At 41.8% G+C, this 27,808-nt stretch overlaps 1 long non-coding RNA gene across 1 annotated transcript in view; it reads left to right on the top strand.

Moving 5' to 3' along the window:
- Positions 1-10,265: 10,265 nt before the first annotated feature.
- Positions 10,266-27,808, top strand: part of LOC139389988 (uncharacterized) — a 52,487-nt gene continuing 34,944 nt past the window's right edge. The window contains exons 1-2 of the long non-coding RNA XR_011629451.1: positions 10,266-10,394; positions 12,588-12,671. This is a non-coding gene — a long non-coding RNA (uncharacterized lncRNA). The remainder of the gene's footprint in view (positions 10,395-12,587; positions 12,672-27,808) is intronic.

Here is a 27,808-nt window from a genome sequence, read left to right as displayed (position 1 = left end):
TCAGCTCTCTGCTAGTCACAGCGCTCCAACTCTCAGCTCTCTGCTAGTCACAGCGCTCCAACTCTCAGCTCTCTGTTAGTCACAGCCCTCCAACTCTCATCTCTCTGTTAGTCACAGCGCTCCAACTCTCATCTCTCTGCTAGTCACAGCCCTCCAACTCTCAGCTCTCTGTTAGTCACAGCCCTCCAACTCTCAGCTCTCTGCTAGTCACAGCCCTCTAACTCTCAGCTCTCTGCTAGTCACAGCCCTCCAACTCTCACCTCTCTGCTAGTCACAGCCCTCCAACTCTCATCTCTCTGCTAGTGACAGCCCTCCAACTCTCATCTCTCTGCTAGTCACAGCCCTCCAACTCTCAGCTCTCTGCTAGTCACAGCCCTCCAACTCTCAGCTCTCTGCTAGTCAAAGCTCTCCAACTCTCTGCTAGTCACAGCCCTCCAACTCTCAGCTCTCTGCTAGTCAAAGCTCTCCAACTCTCAGCTCTCTGCTAGTCACAAACCTCCAACTCTCAGCTCTCTGCTAGTCACAGATCTCCAACTCCCCCAACCACCTCACAATCAATCTACTCTAATGACTACACCTAATCACCATGATAACTGATCTTAATTACCTCGTAGTGTTCCTTTGTCTGGCAATCCTTACCTCCAGGAATATTCACTGATAAATTGTCATCATCCCAACCTTGGAATGCGTGACGGTCAGTTGATCGGAGAGTTGTGTTTTCTGACACTCGATTGCCGTGTTTTTCCCGTGTATGATATGTTGGTAACATTGGCAGAATCTGGATCAATCTGAACCTTTTAGATATCGTATTTTTTCAGTCCTTCACTTGATCCACTACTCTAAGGTTAACAATACATTATCTTGAACATGGCTGGAAATAGAAAATGGTAGGCAACAGTTTGGAGACATAATAATAAACAATGACATCCCCACACATCCCAGAAAGGCCAAATGGAATGGGAACTGAGCAGCTGTCTATTTTTAGATCACTGTTAGTATGAGTAAGCAGCAAGGTTGTTATAGTAAACTGAAGTTAAAATGAAAAACTACTGCTCAATACAGAATTTAGTAAACAAATATAAATAAAAAGTAATATAAAACACAAACTATATTAACCTTGGTAAGCATGCAGTTTGGGGATGAGTCTAGGGTGGGTCATAACAATTCAATAAGGCCACCCTCCAGAGCCACCAGACAGAGACACCCTCCAGAGCCACCAGACAGAGCCATAAGACAGAGACACCAGACAGAGACACCCTCCAGAGCCACCAGACAGAGCCACCCTCCAGAGCCACCAGACAGAGCCACCCTCCAGAGCCACCCTCCAGAGCCACAAGACAGAACCACCCTCCAGAGCCACCCTCCAGAGCCACCAGACAGAGCCATAAGACAGAGCCACCAGACAGAGCCACCCTCCAGAGCCACCAGACAGAACCACCCTCCAGAGCCACCAGACAGATCCACCCTCCAGAGCCACCAGACAGACACCATACAGAGCATTGAATGGACAGCTCATATCCAACGCATTGAGTTTACCTGCGTAAATTGAGTTTACCAGCTCACAGAATGGGACCGCCGAGTGCTGATGTGCGTAACTCGTAAAATCATCTTTCCTCGGTTGCAACACTCCCTACCGAGTTCCAAACTGCCTCTGGAAGCAACGTCAGCACAATAACTCTTTGTTGGGATCTTCATGAACTGGGTTTCCATGGCAGAGCAGACGCACACAAGCCTAAGCTCTCCATGCGCAATGCCAAGCGTTGGCTGGAGTGGTGTAAAGCTCACCACTATTGGACTCTGGAGTATTGGAAATGTGTTCTCTAAAGTGATGAATCATGCTTCACCATCTGGCAATTTGACGGACTAATCTGGGTTTGGCAGATGCCAGGAGAACGCTACCCGAACTCATAGTGCCAACTGTAAAGTTTGGTGGAGGGGGAATAATGGTCTGGCGCTGTTTTTCATGGTTTGGGCTAGGCCTCTTAGTTCCAGTGAAGGGAAATATTAATGCTACAGCAGACTATTACATTCTAGACGATTCTGTGCTTCCATCTTGGTGAAAACAGTTTGGGGAAGACCCTTTCCTGTTTCAGTATGACAATGACCCCGTGCACAAAGCGAGGTCCATACAGAAATGGTTTGTCGAGTTTGCTGTGGAAGAACTCGACAGGCCTGCACATAGCCCTGACATCAACCCCATCAAACACATTTGGGATAAATTAGAACATCGACTGCGAGCCAGGACTAATCGCCCAACGTCAGTGTCCTACCTCACTAATACTGGTGTCTGAATAGAAGCATGTCTCCACAGAAATGTTTCAACATCTAGTGGGAATACTACTCAGAAGAGTAGAGGCAGTTATAGCAGCAACAGAGGGACCGACTGCATATCAGTGCCCATGATTTTGCAATGACACGTTTGATGAGCAAGTGTCCACATACGTTTGGACATGTAGTGTATGTGTGTGTTTGAGCTTGTAGCGTGCATCGCTAGTGTCTTTGAGCACTTGGAGTGTTTTTACAAGTGGGGCCAAGGCTATGAAAGGGTTGTGTGTGTCTCTCTCTCAGGAGTACAAAAGCCTTGCTATGCAGGGAATGGCAGCAGTTATCTAGGCTGTAAAACAGCTATGTGTGGTATCCTCCAACACAATGGCCCTTTACTGCCTCAACGCTCACTACATTCTACCCTACCCACTCTCTCACAATCACCATGACAAACACATTAACACACAATACTAGATTCATTCGGACACAAACACACTGGCAGACAACGTTAGTATTGAAATAGGAATGTTGACATCTTTTGACAGGTCCACAAACAAAGCAGCTCATTTCATTCCAGTGTCTAAAGCATTGACAAGATCATTAACAACCTAAGTGGTTACTGTAATAGTGATGTGTCCAGGCCTAAACCCTGAGGGGAACTGGAATACACTCGGTCTACATTCAAAATACATTTCTCAGATAAAGAGCAGTTGTACATTTACCAAGGATTCAATAATCTTAGCAAGACAAGGACGCCTTGAAATGGGGTGGTAATTAAGATCACAAATAGCCCCTCCGACACAAGAGCTGATTTCCATACTTTTTGAATATTTCCTGATAACAATAAAAAAAATGTGCGTTATTGGGCCAACAATAGTGGGCGCTGCAGACTTCAGCAGAACAGGATCCGATTGGTCAGCACCAGTTGATTTCTTGTTGTCAATTACTAGCAAAGCATTCAGGACTTATTTTTCTGTAAATAGTCTTAAAGAAAATCATTGACTATAATTCCTATTATCATTCAGCAAGTTTCCCCTATCAGCATCCAGACCATTATCAAGATAGCCCGCTGAAATAAAATGGTGATTAAACGCATCAATGATGGCATATTTTTCTGTAATGAGGCCAGTGTCTGCATTAATGTGTTGTGGGAGAGAGGAAGTAGAGCCCTTCAGGGATTAAGTTCAGAATTTAGACGGGTTCCCATTAAAATCCGAACGGTTACATAATAATCAGATTTATCCTTTGTGTTTTGTCTTAAACAATGATTCCTCAGTTGCTTATTAAAAGCTTGCTAGTCCGGGCCTAAGCCTGTGTTGCTGGCCTTGACCCCAAGATCAGCTCTTTTATGAATGACTTCTGATAATTCCGGAGTGCACCAGGCATTCGACTCACCTTTAACCCTTTGTTTTTTTTGGGAGCATGATTATCCACAATAGTATTGAAGACATCTGAATAAAGGCTGAATGCCAAGTCAGGTTCAGCTGAAGTACAGTCAAGGTCACTAAAATAAAGATCATCGTGTTCACTGAAGTTATTAAAGTTCCCCTTTCTGATGACATGAGGCTGACAGAAACAACTGTGCAATGGTCACTAATATCTTGGGCGAAGCCACCAGTAGAAACATATTTCTCTGATTTATTCTAACGAATACATCAATCTAGAGTTGACTTTGAAGGTTCTGTAGGGTTCGGACATGTAGGCTTAGTCACTAGCTGGGTTAAGTTTAGATCATTACACATGTATTTTAGATTGTCTAAAGCCTGCATTTTCTACTCCTATTTTAGGTCACCCAGGATAATAACTTCTGATTTAGTAGAAGATGTTACGCACGCCTCTAGTGAGAGGGAACGCAACACCCTGCCACAACTCAACTCCCCGTGGTGTGAAAGAGGTATGGGACTGTAAGGATGACAAAAGGCAGATAATTTACCATTTACTAGGAATTTATTCCTTCACACGGTAATATGGGGAAAAGGGGCTGGACGGAACCAAAGCAAAGAAAATAAATATCAAAACCCCCTCTCCTATCTTACCTGCCTACCCACTACTTATCACCACATGGTGCACTAACCAAAATACAGGGGGTGGTCCACCCAGGTCTTACCTAGTGTGCATAGACCGAGTATATACACTACAGGTATATGTATGCCCGCGGGCCTGTTGCCTAAGCACTCCCTAGGTGCCTTCCCCCCTGGGAACAAATGAAACAGAATATTACAAACAGTCCTTTTGTCATAGACATACCTTAGTAGGACCGGCTACAAAATACTGGCAACAAATGATACCTCTGCGCAACACCGAAAACACAGGACATACGAATCATCTCCCTCTGAGCACAACCAACACAGTATATAACCAACACAGTATATAACCAACACAGTATATAACCAACACAGTATATAACCAACAGCCTCCTCTCAGAAATCCTCTCTTTCTGAGAACAACCAACACAGCATATATAGCTTCAGAAGGAGTCGTTAATTGAAGACAGCTGCGTCCTGACGAGGGGGCGGGGTCAGCTCTCCAATCATGAATGGGGCTGACCAATCAGCTGCTTGGGGAGAATTTCAGGAAGCCATTTCCTGCAACTCACTCACAAATACACAAACTACAACACAGAAACTGGGGAACGTAACAGAAGACAACAAACTATACTGAAAAAAAATACACAACATATAAAGTGTTGGTCATATTTCATGAGCTGAAATAAAATATCCCAGAAATGTTCCATATGCACAAAAAGCTTATTTCTCTCAAATGTGCACAAATTTGTTTTCATCCATCTTTGTGAGCATTTCTCATTTGCCAAGATAACCCTTCCACCTGACAGGTGTGTCATATCATGAAGCTGATTAAACAGCATGATCGTTACACAGGTACACCTTGTGCTGGGGACAATAAAAGGCCACTGTAAAATGTGCAGTTTTGTCACACAACACAATGCCACAGGTGTTTCAATGCGTGTAACACAATGTGTGCAATTTCAAAATCAAATCAAATTGTATTTGTCACATGCGACAAATACAACAGATGTAGACCTTACAGTGAAATGCTTACTTACAAGCCCCTAACCAACAATGCAGTTTAAAAAATATGAGTAAGAATAAGAAATAAAAGTAACAAGTAATTAAAGAGCAGCAGTAAAATAACACCGGTACCGGTACAGAGGCAATGTTGGGGGCACCGGTTAGTTGAGGTAATATGTACATGTAGGTAGAGTTATTAAAGTGACTAATAACAGAGAGCAGCAGCGGCGTAAAAGGGGGGGGGGGGGGCAGAGAGAACAGTCTATGACTAGGGTGGCTGGAGTCTTTGACAATTTTTAGGGCCTTCCTCTGACACCGCCTGGTATAGAGGTCCTGGATGGCAGGAAGTTTGGCCCCAGTGATGTACTGGGTCGTACGCACTACCCTCTGTAGTGCCTTGCGGTCGGATGCCGAGCAGTTGCCATAACAGGCAGTGATGCAACCAGGATGCTCTCGATGGTGCAGATGTAGAACCTTTTGAGGATCTGAGGACCCATGCCAAATCTTTTCAGTCTCCTGAGGGGGAATAGGTTTTGTCGTGCCGTCTTCACGACTGTCTTGGTGTGCTTGGACTATGATAGTTTGTTGGTGATGTGGACACCAAGGAACTTGAAGCTCTCAACCTGCTCCAATATAGCCCTGTCAATGAGAATGGGTGCGTGCTTGGTCCTCCTTTTCCTGTAGTCCACAATCGTCTCCTTTATCTTGATCACGTCAAGGGAGAGGTTGTTGTCCTGGCACCACATGGCCAGGTCTCTGACCTCCTCCCTATAGGCTGTCTCGTCACTGTTGATGATTAGGCTGTAACGGTTTTCCTCCTCTTCTGAGGAGGAGTAGGATGGATCGGGCCAATATGCAGCGTGGTAAGTGTTCATCATTTTATTATATTAAACTGAACTGAACACTACAATACAAAGTAAACAAAAAGAACAACCAAAATAGTTCTGTCTGGTAACTAATACAAAGACAGAAAACAACTACCCACAAATCATAGTGGGAAAACAGGCTGCCTAAGTATGGTTCTCAATCAGAGACAACGATAAACAGCGGCCTCTGATTGGGAACCATACCAGGCCAAACACAGAAATACAAAAACATAGAACAACACATAGAATGCCCACCCCAACTCACGCCCTTGAACAAACTAAAATAGAGACATAAAAAATGAACTAAGGTCAGGACGTGACATAGGCCTACCACTGTTGTGTCATCGGCAAACTTAATGATGGTGTTGGAGTCGTGCCTGGCCGTGCAGTCATAAGTGAACAATCATAGATACATTTTTCCCCAGAAAAAGGCTTAAAGATAATAGCTAAAATGTTGGGGTAAAGGAAATGGATTTCAGTAAACAGACAGAGAAATGATTTTTTATAAGAATGGCCACTCCACCACCTCTATCTACCCTGTCTGTCAGCTCTGAATACATTATTTCCCTCAATATTAATATGAGTCCAGAATGTCCCCAGAGATCCAAATTTTAGTCATTACCAGAATGTCTGGATTCGTCTACATAGCCCAGATCTTGATGTAATCCAGTTTAGGAAGTAAACTCCTAATGTTCAGACGCATCAACCCAAGTCCTTTACGATTTGTGACCAAGCACCTCTTTTCAGTCTTATGTAGCAACATTTGAAATTGTGTTTTTTTTATACATTGGATAAAGTACAGACTCAGAGCAAGACAATTGTATATCATACAACACAGCTGATGAACAATGGGAAAGTAATTATACCTTGAAAATCGAAAAACTTGTAACCCCACTTTTGAGAAAATGGCCCTTCAATTGTTTGGTACACCTACTGGAGAGCTCTTCTTTGTCTATACCCATTCAGCATCATTCACACCCTCTTAAGCCTTAGCCCCACCCATCTATTTAAGGATTCACATGTGAGGCCATGTGCTAAACAGAATGAGTAAGGTAGTGTAGTAAACATCCAAAGATTTCAAGACTAAAAGTGGTCAAAATAGTAGCCTACAATAAGGAAAAACTCCAGGTAAAATGACACTTTATCTAGTCCTTGGCCTAAATCCTAATCTTACTTTTGTGCAGGTCATGTTGTTCTTCACATTACCGTCTCTGGTAAACACACACTACATCAAATACAGTCTATGTTTATTTGTCACATTCACAAGATACAGAAGGTGTAAGCAGTATAGAAAAATGGTTACTTGCATATTTGCATCGTAGCAATATCAAAAATAGTGGTCCAGGTAAAAATATGTTATAAATCATTTAGAACTATTAGATTATGTTTACCCAGACATACTTGTCTAAATTGATGGATCATGTGAAATAAATGCTAACCACCCTCCAGCCACATCTAGATAAGTGGATGGGTCACTATTGTCTAGATGTACACATGTTCATGAAATACAAGATGGCCGTAATCACTTGATGGGTCACTTGATAACTTGATGGGTCATGTGAAAGAGAGGTTATAGGCACCCCACAGCCACGCCTAGCTAAGTGGATGGGGCTCTACAGAAGGCGTAAATGGTACAGTGAAATTATTACTTGCATATTTGCTTAGTAGCAATATATAAAATAGAAAGTGTCAATATCATGTTGTTTAAATAACAAAAAGTATCAATTCCCGTAGAGAAAGAACAAAATAATATACCGTATGTACAAAAACAATATCAGCGATACTGGTGATAGACAAGGTAGTTAGTTATATGTGTAACTGGTGTGAAATAGCTAGGTAGTTAGCGTGGTGTATTTTAAGTAAAATATACTTAAGTATCAAAAGTAAAAGTCTAATAATTGCATATCCCTTATATTAAGCAACCCAGATGGCACCATTTTCTTATTTTTATTTATTTATGGAAAGCCAGGGGCACACGCCAACAATTCAATTCAAGGGGCTTTACTGGCATGGGAAACATATGTTAACATTGCCAAAGCAAGTGAAGTAGATAATATACAAAAGTGAAATAAACAATAAAAATGAACAGTAAACATTACACTCACAATTGTTCTAAAATAATAAAGACATTACAAATGTCATATTATGTTTACACTCAGACATCACTTACAAATGAAGCATTTGTGTTTAGTGAGTCCGCCAGATCAGAGGCAGTAGGGATGACCGGGGATGTTCTGTTGATAAGAGCGTGAATTAGACCATTTTCCTGTCCTGCTAAGCATTCAAAATGTAAAGAGTACTTTTGGGTGTCTAGGAAAATGTATGCAGTAAAAATTGCACTATTTTCTTAACTGGACGGTTGAGCTAACGTAGGCTAATGCGATTAGCATACGGTTGTAAGTAACAAGAACATTTCCCAGGACATAGACATATCTGATATTGACAGAAAGCTTAAATTCTTGTTAATCTAACTGCACTGTCCAATTTATAGTATCTATTACAGTGAAATAATACCATGCTATTGTTTGAGGAGAGTGCACAATTTTGAATTAGGTACATTTGGGCAGTCTTGATACAACATGTTGAACATAAATGCAATAGTTCATTGGATCAGTCTAACTCTTTGCACATACACTGATGCCATCTAGTGTCCAAAATCTAAATTAAACCTGGGCTGGAATAATACATTATGGCCTTTCTCTGGCATTTCAAAGATGATGGTACAGAAAAATACAAAATAATGGTTGTTTTTTTCTTTTAATGATCTTTTACCAGATCTATTGTGTTATATTCTACTACATTAATTTCACATTACCATAAACCTCAAAGTGTTTCCTTTCAAATGGTACCAAGAATATGCATATCCTTGCTTCAGGGCCTGAGCTACATGGCAGTTAGATTTGGGTATGTCATTTTAGGCGAAATTTAAAAAAAAAAAAAAAAAGGGGCGGATCCTTAACAGGTTTTTAAGGAATCTAGTGAAGTAAAAGTAAAAGTAGTCAAAAATATACATGGTAAAGTAAAATACAGATACCCCCAAAAAACGTCTTAAGTAGTACTTTAAAGTGTTTTTACTTAAGTACTTTACCTCACTGGTAGTAGGTACCAGGCTCACAGGTTTGAATGTCAAGAACAGCAGCGATGCTGTGTTTTTCACTCTCAACAGTTTGCCATGTTTATCAAGAATAGTCCATCGCCCGATTGACATCCAGCCAACTTGACACAACTGTGGGAGTCAACATAGGCCAGCATCCCTGTGGAACGCTTTCGTCACCTTGTAAAGTGTATTCCCTGACAAATTGAGGCTGTTCTGAGGGCAAAAGTGGGTGCCACTACATTATTAGGAAGGTGTTCCTTGTTTTGTACACTCGGTGTGTTAGTCTCCAGCATTATTAAGTTATGTGAAAAATACATCAACTTACAGTGCAGTAAAACCGGGGTTTAAGTTGTTAGAATGTCAGCTTCTATTGCAGTGACCCACCTTCCTGGACAGGTGAGTTTAAATGGGTATAATGGTTTAAAGTGAGTCCAGGGGTTAAATACCAGGCGTTAAAATGTCAGCGGGAGTAGGAGTGGATAAAATCACAAAATGATCAAGGTATACTACAGTGTGCAGTATAGTATTCTACAACAGTGTGTAGTATAGTAATCTACAGTTTACTACATAATTATATAGTAAATACTGCAGCATTCTATTGTAAACTGTAGCATTTTTTTATGTGTGTTTGTGAATACCTTGCGTGTGTGTTTGTGGGCGTTAGTGACTTAGTCCTATGTGACGCTCTACACACCGCTTTACGTAATGAGGGGATTTTTCCTCTCCTCCATCTCCTCCTCTAATTTCTTCCTTCCTTCCTCCCTCCCTTCCTCTTCTTTCTCATTGTTGCTCTCATCCTCTTCTTCCTTCTCCTCCTCTTCTCTCTCATTCCTGTCTCTCCGAAGTCAAGCCGTGAGTTTTTGTCAGAAAGGAACAAGTGATCTAGCTCACTCCTTTCCTCTTTCTCTCTCTCTCCCTCCCCTTCCATATCTCTCACTCTCTCTCCCCCCCTCTCTCTCTCTCTCCCTCCCTGTGCTCAACATTCCTCTTTCTCCTGTTCGATCACTCCTCTCTCTCTCTCTCTCTCTCTCTCTCCCTTTCTCTGGTTCACACCCTCCTCTCCTCTCCCGATCAGTCTCTATGTGAAGGGAGTTCCGTATGGTTACAGACTCGTATGGTGGAAGAAGTCAAAGCAAGGTAGGGGAACATACCTCCCCCTCTCTCTTTTCCTCTCTATTTCTTCCCCTATCTCTAGTTCACTCTTTCTTTCCCTCTCTGTCATGTGTCTTTGAGAAACTCAGAGATTAAGTTGTTTCCTCAGCTGTTTGAAAGACATTCTCACACTCTCTCCGCTCAGTTTATTCTCCCTCTCTCTCTCCCTATTGCTATTTCAGCCCTTTTCACTCTCTTTCTCTCTCTCCCACTTGCTCACTCTATCTCTGTCTCTCTTGGTCACCATGCATACATCTGCTGCATGTTATGAGGTGGAGTCTACTGTAGTATATGAGGGGTCAAACCCTGTCTTTATTACAAAGTCATTTGTGATTGTGGTTTGGATTAAATAGAGATTGTCTGTGATACAGATAGAAATACTGTGGCGTGTGTATGAAAGAGTGTGTGAGAGACAGAGAGTGGTAGAGAGGAAGATCTGAATTTTTATCTGGTTCTCTTACAGACAGAGCACTCCTTACTGAAGGAAAAACTAAATAACTGTCAAAAAAATGTGTCAGTAGGTGTGTATGTGCGCGTTCTGGCGTGTGTGTGTGCGCATGCACTATGAGATACTGATAGAAATAGCTGGCAGTGTGGTAGTTTTAGGTGCTCTTGTCTAAGGCAGTGTGGTAGTATTTGGGTGCTGTTGTCTAAGGCAGTGTGGTAGTTTTAGGTGCTCTTGTCTAAGGCAGTGTGGAAGTTTTTTGGTGTTCTTGTCTAATGCAGTGTGGTAGTATTTGGGTGCTGTTGTCTAAGGCAGTGTGGTAGTATTTGGGTGCTGTTGTCTAAGGCAGTGTGGTAGTTTTAGGTGCTGTTGTCTAAGGCAGTGTGGTAGTATTTGGGTGTTCTTGTCTAAGGCAGTGTGGTAGTTTTAGGTGCTGTTGTCTAAAGCAGTGTGGTAGTTTTAGGTGCTGTTGTCTAAAGCAGTGTGGTAGTTTTAGGTGCTGTTGTCTAAAGCAGTGTGGTAGTTTTAGGTGCTGTTGTCTAAAGCAGTGTGGTAGTTTTAGGTGCTGTTGTCTAAAGCAGTGTGGTAGTTTTAGGTGCTCTTGTGTAAGGCAGTGTGGTAGTTTTAGGTGCTCTTGTGTAAGGCAGTGTGGTAGTATTTGGGTGCTGTTGTCTAAGGCAGTGTGGTAGTATTTGGGTGCTCTTGTCTAAGGCAGTGTGGTAGTTTTAGGTGCTCTTGTCTATGGCAGTGTGGTAGTATTTAGGTGCTCTTGTCTGAAGCAGTGTGGTAGTATTTGGGTGCTGTTGTCTAAGGCAGTGTGGTAGTTTTAGGTGCTCTTGTCTAAGGCAGTGTGGTAGTTTTAGGTGCTCTTGTCTAAGGCAGTGTGGTAGTATTTGGGTGCTCTTGTCTATGGCAGTGTGGTAGTATTTAGGTGCTGTTGTCTAAAGCAGTGTGGTAGTTTTTAGGTGCTGTTGTCTAAGGCAGTGTGGTAGTTTTAGGTGCTCTTGTGTAAGGCAGGGTGGTAGTATTTAGGTGCTGTTGTCTAAGGCAATGTGGTAGTTTTAGGTGCTCTTGTCTAAGGCAGTGTGGTAGTTTTAGGTGCTCTTGTGTAAGGCAGTGTGGTAGTATTTAGGTGCTCTTATCTAAGGCAGTGTGGTAGTATTTAGGTGTTCTTGTGTAAGGCAGTGTGGTAGTATTTAGGTGCTGTTGTCTAAGGCAGCGTGGTAGTTTTTAGGTGCTGTTGTCTAAGGCAGTGTGGTAATTGTAGGTGCTCTTGTGTAAGGCAGTGTGGTAATTGTAGGTGCTCTTGTGTAAGGCAGTGTGGTAGTATTTAGGTGCTCTTATCTAAAGCAGTGTGGTAGTATAGCCATGATGTGACCACACTCTGTAGGGACTGATGGGGTTACTTCTGCGGCAAGGCCGTCTCGCTGTGTGGCTATACCTCCACCGCTGACTCGCTGTTGGGGCTTGCGTGTAATCAGCCGTGTAGATGTCTGTGTTTGTGTGTGCGTGCGTGCAAGTCTGTGTGTTTGTGTGTGTGTGTGTGTCTTTCCACTTAAGCAATGGAAAGTGCGTCTAAAATCTGTTTATAGGTACTAACTCATATTAGACGTGTGCTACTTCCCTCCCTCCCTCCCTCCCTCCCTCCCTCCCTCCCTCCCTCCCTCCCTCCCTCCCTCCCTCCCTCCCTCCCTCCCTCCCTCCCTCCCATTCTCCCTCCTTTCCCTGGGCAGGTAGTAAAATGGATTGGTGTCAGTCCGAGCGATGGAAAGGGCAGAAAGTGGAAGAGAACAGATCCCAAAGAGAACTTCAAAGAGGTAGGAGCCCCTTTAAATAGACCTCTATCTCAAGCTCTCATAGTCTCAGTGTGTTCTGTCTGTCAGACACACTGCTTCCTAGTGGACTCTCTATCTAAGGCTGTCTGCTCTCTCTCTCTTTCTCTCTCTTTCTCTGTCCCTCTCTCTGTGCATTTGTACATGCGAACATGTGTACATGTCTTTACCTAATCTGCACTGGGTTTTGGGCCAAGGTCAGGTATCAGGGTCAGGGATTAGAGGTCAGAGATTAGCTGAGGTCAGATTGCGTGTTAATGAGGAATTCCCCAAGGACAACACACACACACCTGCATCACTAATGAGCAAGAACCAATCTATTACCCACCGAGGGTTAGGAACCTTCAGCCTATATTTCCTGCCTGAGATAATGAACCTCATGGGTTAGCTGCTACTGACCATTTTAAATGGAGGCTGTAGCTTGTCACAATATAGTATAAAACAATATAGTTTAAAAACTTGTAGCCAAGGTTGTCCTGAAAAGAAAATGGTAAAACTCTTCATTGTGAGGCTAAATACACTGAGTGTACAAAACATTATGAACACCTGCTCTTTCCATGACAGACTGACCAGGTGAACCCAGATTAAAACTATGATCACTTATTGATGTCACCTATTAAATCCACTTCAATCAGTGTAGATGAAGGGGAGGAGACAGGTTAAAGAATGATTTTTAAGCCTTGAGACAATTGAGACATGGATTGGGTATGTGTGCCATTCAGAGGGTGAATGGACAAGACAAAACATGTGCCTTTGAACGGGGTATGATAGTAGGTACCAGGTGCACCGGTATGAGTGTGTCAAGAACTGCAATGCTGCTGGGTCAATAGTTTCCTGTGTGTGTCAAGAATGTTCCACCACCCAAAGGACATCCAGCCAACTTGACACAACTGTGGGAAGCATTGGAGTCAACATGGGCCAGCATCCCTGTGGAACACTTTTGACACCTTGTAGAGACCATTCCCTGACAAATTGAGGCTGTTCTGAGGTAAAAAGGAAGTGCAACTCAATAGTAGGAAGGTGTTCCTAATGTTTTGTACACTCAGTGTTTGTCAACGTGTGTCAAATTTGTACGTTGTAAGTTAAAGGCACTTTGTGTGTGTAATTAGTTCCACAGCCATTTTTGCAGGTAAAATGCCCAAATAATAATTTCTAGTTGAATGAACATATGAGACAATTTGAGCAAACACATGATTTTCAGTCGATCAAAATTTCTGCCTAGGTTTTCTCATGTTGGAGCTAATGTTGGAGCAACTAAAAATGTTAAATTCAGGTAGCACTTTGACTGAAAAGTTGAGTAAACAAAAAAGAAGCTGTGGAACCAGTTAATTAATAATATTTACAGTTGAAGACGGAAGTTTACATACACTTAGGTTGTTTTTCAACCACTCCACAAATTTCTAGTTAACAAACTATAGTTTTGGCAAGTCAGTTAGGACATCTACTTTGTGTATGACACAAGTCATTTTTCCAACAATTGAGTTCCTGTATGTTGTTATGATCACACCCCGACTTGTTAATAAGTTCATGCGCAAAGTGACTGGTGTGTTTACGGACATATTCAATCAATCCCTATCCCAGTCTGCTGTTCCCACATGCTTCAAGAGGGCCACCATTGTTCCTGTTCCCAAGAAAGCTAAGATACCTGAGCTAAACGACTATCGCCTACTCACTTCCGTCGTTATGAAGTGCTTTGAGAGACTAGTCAAGGATCATATCACCTCCACCCTACCTGACACCCTAGACCCACTCCAATTTGCTTACCTCCCCAATAGGTCCACAGACGACACAATCGCAATCACACAGCCCTAACCCATCTGGACAAGAGGAATACCTATGTAAGAATGCTGTTCATCAACTACAGCTCAGCATTTAACACCAAAGTACCCTCCAAACTTGTCATTAAGCCCGAGACTCTGGGTCTTGACTCCCCCCTTTGCAACTGGGTCCTGGACTTTCTGACGGGCCGCCCCCAGGTGGTGAGGGTAGGAAATAACATCTCCACCCTGTGTGTGAAAGGAGTGTGCAAGGAGTCCTACAAACCTGACTCAGTTACACCAGCTTTGTCAGGAGGATTGGGCCAAAATTCACCCAACTTATTGTGGGAAGCTTGTGAAAGGCTACGAGAAACATTTGGCCCAAGTTAAACAATTTAAAGGCAATGCTACCAAATACTAATTGAGTGTATGTAAACTTCTGACCCACTGGGAATGCGATGAAAGAAATAAAAGCTGAAATAAATCAGTCTCTCTACTATTATTCTGACATTTAGAATTCCATAAAGTGGTGATCCTGTCTGATCTAAGAAACAGAAATTTTACTAGATGTCAAGAATTGTGAAAAACTGAGATTAAATATACTTGGCTAAGGTGTATGTAAACTTCCGACTTCAACTGTAGTTGAAACAACTAGATTTGTATTTTTTACAGTGCACACTGAGGGGCAGCAAAAGGGTCTCTTCCTGTGGGAGGGAGAGTGTGAAAATCAGGCCCCATGAAAGAATAGCCAATTACTGCGTGCTTGGCAATGCACCTCAGCCCACCCCACCCCTTTCCACCTCCCTCCTCAGGCCTCTTCCCTGTGGCCCATCATCGCTGCCTCCCTCTCTCTATCTCTTTGTTTCTGTGTACAGAGGGAGCCCCTGGATGGGCCAGGTGTATTTAATATTAGCCCTTCATGTACTTCAAACGCGCCTGCCCCCATCCTCCATCCTCTCCTCCCCCCATCTGTCTGTCACAGGTTTATAAATCACCAAGCAGACCGGCTCTGTAAAACAGAGGATGATAGGAGAGACGGAGAGGGGAAGGGGGGGAGAATAAAGGTAGAGGAGACAGTAGGAAGTGTAGAGAAGACGGGGGATGAAAGATGGGGAGAGGTGATATTAGAGAGGGTGGTCGTGAGGGAAGAGAAAGGTGAAGGGGCAGAGAAGATAGGAGAGGAGAAGACAGTGGAGAGGAGAGAAGGGGTGAGAGAGAAGTGCTTGGATGGTAGTGGAGTAGGAGGAGAAAAGGATGAGAAAATATTTGACTTGAGGATGACGACAAAAGATGAGAGACGAGAATAGAAGAGACAAGATGAGACGAGACAATTGGATGTCTATCCATGTCCTGCTAGAGGCAACAGTGAGCTCTATTACCATCAAGTAGGGTAGGGCTTTGCTAGGGAGTTGTGGACTTAGGTTGTAGACAGGGGTGGCGGATGGATGGAATCCCATGACTCCAGATCAGAAGGTTGTGTGTTTGATCCCAGTGGTCTACACTTGTTTTGTATTTTTTGGTTTTAACCCTATTCCAAACCATAACCCTTACCTTAATCATTCATAATGAGTGCCTAAATGTAATGTTTTAACCATATCCAAAACCATAATCCTTAATTTGGAGCTGCTTCACAATTTGACATTTTTAGAAATGGAATGATACTGAGCAGGAGGAGTCAACCCAGGGAGTCAAAAAACTTTGGAGCAACTTAGAAATTTTACATTTGAAGAAATGTGGAAAAGTGTCTAATTCTGTAGTTAGAGCTTGTTGATTACGTCATAGATGATTAGTGTATACACACACACACACACACACACACACACACACACACACACACACACACACACACACACACACACACACACACACACACACACACACACACACACACACACACACACACACACACACCCTTGCACACACACCCTTGCACACACAACCACAAAGAGTGGATACACACACACACACACACACACACACACACACACACACACACACACACACACACACACACACACACACACACACACACACACACACACACACACACACACACACACACACACACACACACACACACACACCCTTATCACATTCCACAAAACACTCCAGAGGGAAAGATTCCTCTCAGCTTAGATTCATGAGGTATAGAGCGAGAGAGAAACAAAGAAAGAGAGAATACTATATTTCTTGCCATTGCAAGTAAAGTGGAATACACCCACCTTATTAAACATATCAACTCGTCTTTCAGCTCCTCTATACACAGAGCTTTATGGAAACAGATGTCTGTCTTGCCTCTCCTTTTAGTTGTCTCTTTCCAATGTAGCAGTGGCCAAAACACTGGCCCATTCACTAAAGAAAACTGTTGTATGAGAAAGAGGGACGGACGTGTTTCCCTAATGGTTAAACAACGTCTGTTTCACTCACCTCTCATATATATAATACTGCTAACCAATAAGTAAGTATCTGTTGATTTGACAAAACAATTGATTCCCATTCAAAATCCTATTTTCACTAAACCCTAACCTTCACCTTAACCTTAACCCTAACCCTAACCCGAATTCTAACCCTAACCTTAATTCTAACCCTAACCCTCAACCTAACCCCTAAGCCTAAAATAGCCTTTTTTATTGTAGGGACCAGTGAATTTGTCAGAATTGTCCCTGTTTTACTAGGCTTGTGAGATATTCTGGTCCCCACAAGGATAGTAAAACCAAAAACACAAACGTACACACACAAACTGTATTCAAACTGTGTAGACATATGCTTTATGTAAGCTGGTACTTGGCACCACACTTTCCTCGTCATCACACTTCAGTTTTACTGTAAAGTTATTTTAAGGAAGATCATGAGTGTAAAAGGCATAGTATAACTGTATGGGAAGGAACGGTTCAGGATTTTATAGTAGGACAGACAGTGAGAAGAAAGTAGGATGTAGACACAGATTTGAAGAGACCCAGAAAGAGAAAGAGGGACATGGAGAGAGTGAGATGGATAGAGAGAGAGATAGAAATAGAGATATAGACAGAGAGAGCTAGAGCTAGACAGAGAGAGATAGATATAGAGCAAATCATGAGAAAACAAAAAGCAAATCATGAGAAAACAAAAAGAAAATTACTTGACACATTGGAAATATTTTTTTTAAAACAGAGCAAACTAGAATGCTATTTGGCCCTAAACAGAGAGTACACAGTGGCAGAATACCTGACCACTGTGACTGACCCAAACTTAAGGACAGCTTTGACTATGTACAGACTCAGTGAGCATAGCCTTGCTATTGAGAAAGGCCGCCGTAGGCAGACATGGATCTCAAGAGAAGACAGGCTATGTGCACACTGCCCACAAAATGAGGTGGAAACTGAGCTGCACTTCCTAACCTCCTGCCCAATGTATGACCATATTAGAGACACAACCCTAACCCTCAGATTACACAGATCCACAAAGAATTCGAAAACAAACCCAATTTTGATAAACTCCCATATCTACTGGGTGAAATTCCACAGTGTGCCATCACAGCAGCAATATTTGTGACCTGTTGCCACAAGAAAAGGGCAACCAGTGAAGAACAAACACCATTGTAAATACAACCCATATTTATGTTTATTTATTTTCCCTTTTGTACTTTAACCATTTGTACATTGTTACAACACTGTAAATATACATAACATGACATTTGTAATGTCTTTATTGTTTTGAAACTTCTGTATGTGTAATGTTTACTGTTAATTTTTATTGTTTATTTCACTTTTGTCAGGCCTACAAACCTGACTCAGTTACACCAGCTCTGTCAGGAGGAATGGGCCAAAATTCACCCAACTTATTGTGGGAAGCTTGTGGAAGGCTACGCGAAACGTGTTGCCCATGCCAATAAAGCCCCTTGAATTGAATATAGACAGAGAGACAGAGGGAGAGCTAGAGCTAAACAGAGAGAGAGAGAGCTAGACATAGAGAGCTAGAGCTAGACATAGAGAGCTAGAGCAAGACAGAGAGAGATAGATAGACAGAGACATATAGAAATAAACAGAGAGAGAGATATAGACAGAGAGAGCTAGAGCTAGAGCTAGAGCTAGACAGATAGATAGATAGATAGACAGAGAGAGACAGAGAGAGCTAGACAGGGAGAGATAGAGATAAACAGAGAGAGATTGAGAGATTACACCTTATACTTCTGTGAGTGTATTCACACTTCCGTGAGTGTAATGTTTACTTTTCATTTTTATTGTTTATTTCACTTTTGTATATTATCTACCTCACTTGCATTGGCAAAGTTAACATATGTTTCCCATGCCAATAAAGACCCTTGAATTGAATTGAGAGTGAGATAGACAGAGAGAGAGAGAGACAGACAGACAGACAGAGAGAGACAGACAAACAGAGACAGACAAACAGAGAGAGATAGATATACAGTTGAAGTTGTAAGTTTACATACACTTAGGTTGGAGTCATTAAAACTCATTTTTCAACCACTCCACAAATGTCTTGTTAACAAACTATAGTTTTGGCAAGTCAGTTAGGACATCTACTTTGTGCATGACACAAGTCATTTGTCCAACAATTGTTTACAGACAGATTCTTTCTCTTATAACTCACTGTATCACAATTCCAGTGGGTCAGAAGTTTACATACACTAAGTTGACTGTGCCTTTAAACAGCTTGGAAAATTCCAGAAAATGATGTCATGGCTTTTGAAGCTTTTGATAGGCTAATTGACGTAATTTGAGTCAGTTGGAGGTGTACCTGTGGATGTATTTCAAGGCCTACCTTCAAACTTAGTGCCTCTTTGCTTGACATCATGGGGAAATAAAAATAAATCAGCCAAGACCTCAGAAGAAAATAGACCTCCACAAGTCTGGTTCATCTTTGGGAGCAATTTCCAAATACCTGAAGGTACCACGTTCATCTGTACAAACAATAGCACGCAAGTATAAACACCATGGGACCACGCAGCCGCCATACCGCTCAGGAAGGAGACGCGTTTTATTCTGTCTCCTAGAGATGAACGTACCTTGGTGCGAAAAGTACAAATCAACCCCAGAACAACAACAAAGGACCTTGAAGATGCTGGAGGAAATAGGTACAAATAGGTAAGTATCTATATCCACAGTAAAATGAGTCCTACATCGACATAACCTGAAAGGCCGCTCAGCAAGGAAGAAGCCACTGCTCCAAAGCCACCATAAAAAAGCCAGACAACAGTTTGCAGCTGCACATGGGGACAAAGATCATACTTTTTGGAGAAATGTCCTCTGGTCTAATGAAACCGAAATAGAACTGTTTGGCCATATTGACCATCGTTATGTTTGGAGGAAAAAGGGGGAGGCTTGCAAGCCGGTGCACTTCACAAAATAGATGGCATCATGAGTGAGGACAATTATGTGGATATATTGAAGCAACATCTCAAGATATCAGTCAGGAAGTTCCAAACTTCCAAAGTTGTGGCAAAATGGCTTAAGGACAACAAAGTCAAGGTATTGGAGTGGCCATCACAAAGCCCTGACCTCAATCCTATAGAAAATATGTGGGCAGAACTGAAAAAGCGTGTGTGAGCAAGGAGGCCTACAAACCTGACTCAGTTACACCAGCTCTGTCAGGAGGAATGGGCCAAAATTCACCCAACTTATTGTGGGAAGCTTGTGGAAGGCTACGCGAAATGTTTGACCCAAGTTAAACAATTTAAAGGCAATGCTACCAAATACTAATTGAGTGTATGTAAACTTCTGACCCACTGGGAATGTGATGAAAGAAAGAAAAGCTGAAATAAATCATTCTCTACTATTATTCTGACATTTCACAATCTTAAAATACAATGGTGATCTTTACTGACCTAAGACAGATACTTTTTTACTAGGATTAAATGTCAGGAATTGTGAAACTGAGTTTAAATGTATTTGCCTGAGGTGTATGTAAACTTCTGACTTCAACTGTAGGTAGCTACCTATCTGTGGTGTATTTGTCTCATTCATCACTCTTCTGTAGGTCTGTTTCCAGGGTCATTTGAAGGTTACTACCTGTCTCATCACTGTGTGTGTGTGTGTGTGTGTGTGTGTGTGTGTGTGTGTGTGTGTGTGTGTGTGTGTGTGTGTGTGTGTGTGTGTGTGTGTGTGTGTGTGTGTGTGTGTGTGTGCGTCTATGGGACTCCCTGTAGTGATGTGTGCCCATCCTGACGAGTCATTTAATGGAGTCGCTCAGTAAAGTGCCACTTTGTGCTTTACGACTCTCTAAGGACAACACACACACACACACACACAGAGAGAGAGAGAGCAAGAGAAAATGCAGAAACATTTCACTGTCATTAAAATGCAGCTGTGTTAGTCTTTCCACCACACCTGGAAAACACATTAGAGGGAAACAGACACACACACACACACACACACACACACACACACACACACACACACACACACACACACACACACACACTGAGGTAACATGTGGGTCTATCCAACAGCTCACTCACAAGAATTCATACCAAACACCAACTGACAAATACGCCATTGTACTGTATATAGGACAGAGAGTGGTTGGGTAAATAACGTGGTGTGTTTCGATAGAGTGGTTGGGTAAATAACGTGGTGTGTTTTGATAGAGTGGTTGGGTAAATAACATGGTGTGTTTCGATAGAGTGGTTGGGTAAATAACGTGGTGTGTTTCGATAGAGTGGTTGGGTAAATAACGTGGTGTGTTTTGATAGAGTGGTTGGGTAAATAACGTGGTGTGTTTTGATAGAGTGGTTGGGTAAATGACGTGGTGTGTTTTGATAGAATGGTTAGGTAAATAACATGGTGTGTTTCGATAGAGTGGTTGGGTAAATAACGTGGTGTGTTTTGATAGAGTGGTTGGGTAAATGACGTGGTGTGTTTTGATAGAGTGGGTGGGTAAATGACGTGGGGTGTTTTGATAGAGTGGTTGGGTAAATGACGTGGTGTGTTTTGATAGAGTGGATAGGTAAATGACGTGGTGTGTTTTGATATTGTGGTTAGGTAAATGACGTGGTGTGTTTTGATGGAGTGGTTGGGTAAATTACGTGGATTGTTTTGAGTCAAACATGACGGAGAGTAAGACAGGGGAACAAATTTCAAAACGGAAACGTGACTCTTCTACAGACACAGACAATTTAATATTTTCACCACAGGGAATGGTAAAGGTCGAAACCGATATGTTAAAATCAATAAATGACAAACTATACTTGAATTAGGTAGTAAGGATATAAAAGAGTTGAAGGCAAGCCTCAAGATGAGTGATGAAAAAGCTGCGACATTGGAGAAGGAAACACACAAGCTAAAAGGGACAGTCAATAAGATTGAACCCGAAATGAATTAAATTAAAAGGAGAACACCGTTCTGAGGGAAGCCTTACTGGACATACAAACTAGATCAATGAGAGAGAATCTGGTACTTACAGGTATCCAGGAGAAAGAAGGAGAAGTTCCTGAATCTGTAGTTAGAGTGTTCCTCCTTACAGCGCTTCAGATCCCACGCGAAGTTATCGACAAAATCCAACTTAAACGTGTACACCGCTTCGGACAGAGAGGCCAAAGGTATGACCGCCCAATCGTTGCCAAATTTGCTTCATTTAATGATAAAATAATGGCTAAAACCCTGGGTAATAGACTTGCTGGGACCAGAATTGGCATGAATGATCAGTTTGCAGAACGGCGCAAAGTTCTGTATCCAATTTTCAAAGAAAATAGATTAAAAGCGAAATGAGTAGCTCTAGTCGTTGATAAACTATACAGTATATTGATAACCAGTTGTTCAGTGACACTAAGACTACGCCATGGTTATTTTAAAAATTACAAAGTTCTCATAGATGAGGAAAATAAACACAATTCTAGCCCGGTTATGGATTGTAACAATAAAATAAAAAATATAGCTTTTCTATATATCTTCACATATAACTAATTGAACAGACAAGCACTAATTCAACATAGTGAAGATAAAAAACTAAGTAAACAGAAAACACAGTATGTGTGGATGGTGTGGTGTGTGTTTATTTTTATTTGTTTTGTTTGTAAAGTTGAGAGTAATGAAATGGTTGCATATCCCAGGGCCAATGTATTGCTGTGGCTGGGGTATGAGAGGGCTTTCAATGTTGTGCAGATGATGGAAATACAGTGGGGCAAAAAAGTATTTAGTCAGCCACCAATTGTGCAAGTTCTCCCACTTAAAAATATGAGAGAGGCCTGTAATTTTCATCATAGGTACACTTCAACTATGACAGACAAAAAGAGAAAAAAAATCCAGAAAATCACATTGTAGGATTTTTTATGATTTTTTTTGGTGTCACATTCTGACCTTAGTTCCTTTGTTTTGTCTTTGTTTTAGTATGGTCAGGGCGTGAGTTGGGTGGGTTGTCTATGTTCCTTTTTCTATGATTTGGTATTTCTGTGTTTGGCCTGGTATGGTTCTCAATCAGAGGCAGCTGTCAATCATTGTCCCTGATTGAGAAAAATACTTAGGCAGCCTGTTTTCACCCTTGAGGCGTGGGTGATTATACTTTCTGTTTAGTGTGTTGCACCTGACGGAGTACAATTTCAGTTTAATCCACCTGAAAGGACGGAAACAAATAGTACAATAAATATTGTGGTTAAATTCAAATATACTAATTGATTAAAAGAAACTGTATTTATCGAAGAAATTTTTAAAAAAGGTATAATTTTAGTGAATGATATCATAAGTAGGACTGGTGGAGTTATGTCACACATGCAGCTAACACAGACATATGGAAATGTCTGCTCTACCAAAATTAATTAACCAATTAATTACAGCATTACCACAAAAATGGAAGAGGCAAGTATAAGGGGAAAAGTAAGGAACTTGTATGTCGGCCCTGTATTAAATTAAAGAACATAAATGGTTAAAGAAAAGTGTGATAAATAAAAACATATACCAATTTCATTTAAGGACCAAAAAACTGACAGCTGTGCCATATAAATTGCAAAATAGTTGGCAAGAGATTTTTGATGTACCCATTCCATGGCACATGGTTTATGAATTAATACGCAAAACAACGCTGGATTCAACACTTAAAATTTTTCAATTTAAATTTCTATACAAAATTCTTGCAACTAATAAAATGTTATATATATGGGGCATACAATCTTCCCAGCTCTGCAGATTCTGCTGTGAGGAGGCAGAATCATTAGATCATTTATTTTGGTATTGTCCATATGTAGCTCGTTTTTGGTCACAGGTCCATGAATGGCTGAAGAATTGCAACATTTGCCTAGAACTAACGCTACAGATAGCAATACTGGGTGATTTGAAAGCCATAGTCAATCAATCAATAATATAATAATTATTTTAGCAAAAATGTTTATTTTTAATTTACAATCTGTAGAAGCTATGAGAATAGGAATGTTCAATTATTTTGTGAAGCATCACAGCACAGTTGAAAAATATATGGCAAATAGAAATCCGAAATGAATGATGTTGACAGATAGATGGGAGGGGTTGAATGGAGCTGAAGGGTGTGACTAATAACAAGATAAACATTGTAAAGCATACGGGATCTGTAAAATGTATATATGTTCAGAACTTTTGTGAAATAGCATAGTTAAAAATAGAAATCAAACTGGATGGACATCAGAAAGAGAGGAAGGACTAAGAACAAACAAGAGAGAACTATTGTAAAGTAGACTGTGTCTGTAAAATGTGTATAAGATGTATAAATTGAAGGTAAAAGCCGAAGTGTTTATTAGTTTACTCGAATTGGGGGATCGGCGGTAGGGTTTGCGGGGAATAATAATAAAGGGTATATTCTTTTTAAAAAGTATGTATGTCTATATAGGTACAGTGCCTTGCGAAAGTATTCGGCCCCCTTGAACTTTGCGACCTTTTGCCACATTTCAGGCTTCAAACATAAAGATATAAAACTGTATTTTTTTGTGAAGAATCAACAACAAGTGGGACACAATCATGAAGTGGAACGACATTTATTGGATATTTCAAACTTTTTTAACAAATCAAAAACTGAAAAATTGGGCGTGCAAAATTATTCAGCCCCTTTACTTTCAGTGCAGCAAACTCTCTCCAGAAGTTCAGTGAGGATCTCTGAATGATCCAATGTTGACCTAAATGACTAATGATGATAAATACAATCCACCTGTGTGTAATCAAGTCTCCGTATAAATGCACCTGCACTGTGATAGTCTCAGAGGTCCGTCAAAAGCGCAGAGAGCATCATGAAGAACAAGGAACACACCAGGCAGGTCCGAGATACTGTTGTGAAGAAGTTTAAAGCCGGATTTGGATACAAAAAGATTTCCCAAACTTTAAACATCCCAAGGAGCACTGTGCAAGCGATAATATTGAAATGGAAGGAGTATCAGACCACTGCAAATCTACCAAGACCTGGCCGTCCCTCTAAACTTTCAGCTCATACAAGGAGAAGACTGATCAGAGATGCAGCCAAGAGGCCCATGATCACTCTGGATGAACTGCAGAGATCTACAGCTGAGGTGGGAGACTCTGTCCATAGGACAACAATCAGTCGTATATTGCACAAATCTGGCCTTTATGGAAGAGTGGCAAGAAGAAAGCCATTTCTTAAAGATATCCATAAAAAGTGTTGTTTAAAGTTTGCCACAAGCCACCTGGGAGACATACCAAACATGTGGAAGAAGGTGCTCTGGTCAGATGAAACCAAAATTGAACTTTTTGGCAACAATGCAAAACGTTATGTTTGGCGTAAAAGCAACACAGCTCATCACCCTGAACACAACATCCCCACTGTCAAACATGGTGGTGGCAGCATCATGGTTTGGGCCTGCTTTTCTTCAGCAGGGACAGGGAAGATGGTTAAAATTGATGGGAAGATGGATGGAGCAAAATACAGGACCATTCTGGAAGAAAACCTGATGGCGTCTGCAAAAGACCTGAGACTGGGACGGAGATTTGTCTTCCAACAAGACAATGATCCAAAACATAAAGCAAAATCTACAATGGAATGGTTCAAAAATAAACATATCCAGGTGTTAGAATGGCCAAGTCAAAGTCCAGACCTGAATCCAATCGAGAATCTGTGGAAAGAACTGAAAACTGCTGTTCACAAATGCTCTCCATCCAACCTCACTGAGCTCGAGCTGTTTTGCAAGGAGGAATGGGAAAAATTTTCAGTCTCTCGATGTGCAAAACTGATAGAGACATACCCCAAGCGACTTACAGCTGTAATCGCAGCAAAAGGTGGCGCTACAAAGTATTAACTTAAGGGGGCTGAATAATTTTGCACGCCCAATTTTTCAGTTTTTGATTTGTTAAAAAAGTTTGAAATATCCAATAAATGTCGTTCCACTTCATGATTGTGTCCCACTTGTTGTTGATTCTTCACAAACAAATACAGTTTTATATCTTTATGTTTGAAGCCTGAAATGTGGCAAAAGGTCGCAAAGTTCAAGGGGGCCGAATACTTTCGCAAGGCACTGTATATATGTGTATGTGTATGCATGTGTGTATGGATATATATATTTACCCCAAAAATATGGGTGATTGTAAATGATGCAGACAATTACATTGGAAGCAACATTCTTTCTGCAATATTAAGCTGATCTACCCCGTAGAAATAAAAGGACCCAGTGTTCTGTGGGAAATTGAGTCAAAACTTTCACATAAAACCTAAAGTGGTGATTCAGGCATCACTTCATTCATAGGCTTTCATGGGCACAGTACTGTGCTTGTGTGTGTGTGTGTGTGTGTGTGTGTGTGTGTGTGTGTGAATGGGGTGGACTAAGTGCTAAAACATCTGTCTGTGCTGGTAATGATCGAGGAGCCGACGGGACCTTCAGACCGCCCGACGCAATTAGCCTCCTCAACACACACACACACACACACACACACACACACACACACACACACGAGAGCTTTATGTTACTGGGCCCATAGACGCCAGGGATTATGGAAGCGCCCGCACATGAATCCAGAAACTATACTTCTCTGAGATGTATCTTTGTGTTTGTGCTGGCGGTTTAACTCATTGATGATGTCTTTGTTAGTTGGACTAGTTTGGACGGACCATTAGGTGGTGGGAGGGGGTTCGGCGGGGGATTTCATTTTCTCTCCTTTTGAATGGTAGGTTTAAACATTAAGAACACCTGCTCTTTCCATAATTAGAATTACCAGATGAATCCAGGTGAAGCTATGATCCCTTATTGATGTCAATCAGAGTAGATGAAGGGGAGGAGACAGGTTAAAGAAGGATTTTTAAGCCTTGAGATATTTGAGATATGGATTGTGTATGTGTGCCATTCAGAAGGTGATTGAGCAAGACAAAACACTTTGGAAGGGGAATAGTTGTAGACACACCGGTTTGTGTCAAGAACTCCAAGGCCGCTGGGTTTTCCACGCTCAACAGTTTCCTGTGGGTTTAAGAATGGCCCACCACCCAAAGGACATCCAGCCAACTTGATACAACTGTGGGAAGCATTGGAGTCAATATGTGCCAGCATCCCTGTGGAACTCCCTCCCACTCACTCACTCACTCACTCACTCACTCACTCACTCACTCACACGGGTACACACATTCCAGACCATGACCCAGTTTGCCAGACATGCCACAGAATCCAAGTCTGTACTGAACGCCAGGCTGTTTTGAATATCATGTGTTATTTTGGTCTGTTAAATTGGCTGTGGTTGCATTATGATGTTATACTATGAGAAACTTCGGTATGGATCGCTTCACTAATGAGCTGCATTCCTCATTTCGAAGTAAACAAGTGTCTTTCACTTACTCAGATTAACAGGCACACATATCACTCTACCAGATAGACTCTGGTAACGTGTACCCATCCACCCTCAAACATGATGTGTACCCATCCACCCTCAAACATGACGTGTACTCATCCACCCTCAAACATGACGTGTACCCATCCACCCTCAAACATGATGTGTACCCATCCACCCTCAAACATGATGACCCATCCACCCTCAAACATGACGTGTAACCATCCACCCTCAAACATGACGTGTACCCATCCACCCTCAAACATGATGTGTACCCATCCACCCTCAAACATGACGTGTACCCATCCACCCTCAAACATGACGTGTACCCATCCACCCTCAAACATGATGACCCATCCACCCTCAAACATGATGTGTACCCATCCACCCTCAAACATGACGTGTACCCATCCACCCTCAAACATGATGACCCATCCACCCTCAAACATGATGACCCATCCACCCTCAAACATGACGTGTACCCATCCACCCTCAAACATGATGTGTACCCATCCACCCTCAAACATGATGTGTACCCATCCACCCTCAAACATGACGTGTACCCATCCACCCTCAAACATGATGTGTACCCATCCACCCTCAAACATGATGACCCATCCACCCTCAAACATGACGTGTACCCATCCAC

This window comes from Oncorhynchus clarkii, chromosome 30, assembly GCF_045791955.1.
Source record: "Oncorhynchus clarkii lewisi isolate Uvic-CL-2024 chromosome 30, UVic_Ocla_1.0, whole genome shotgun sequence".
Taxonomy (NCBI): Eukaryota; Metazoa; Chordata; class Actinopteri; order Salmoniformes; family Salmonidae; genus Oncorhynchus; species Oncorhynchus clarkii.
Note: the sequence above shows the minus strand (reverse complement) of the source record. Positions and strands in the feature narration are given on the sequence as shown.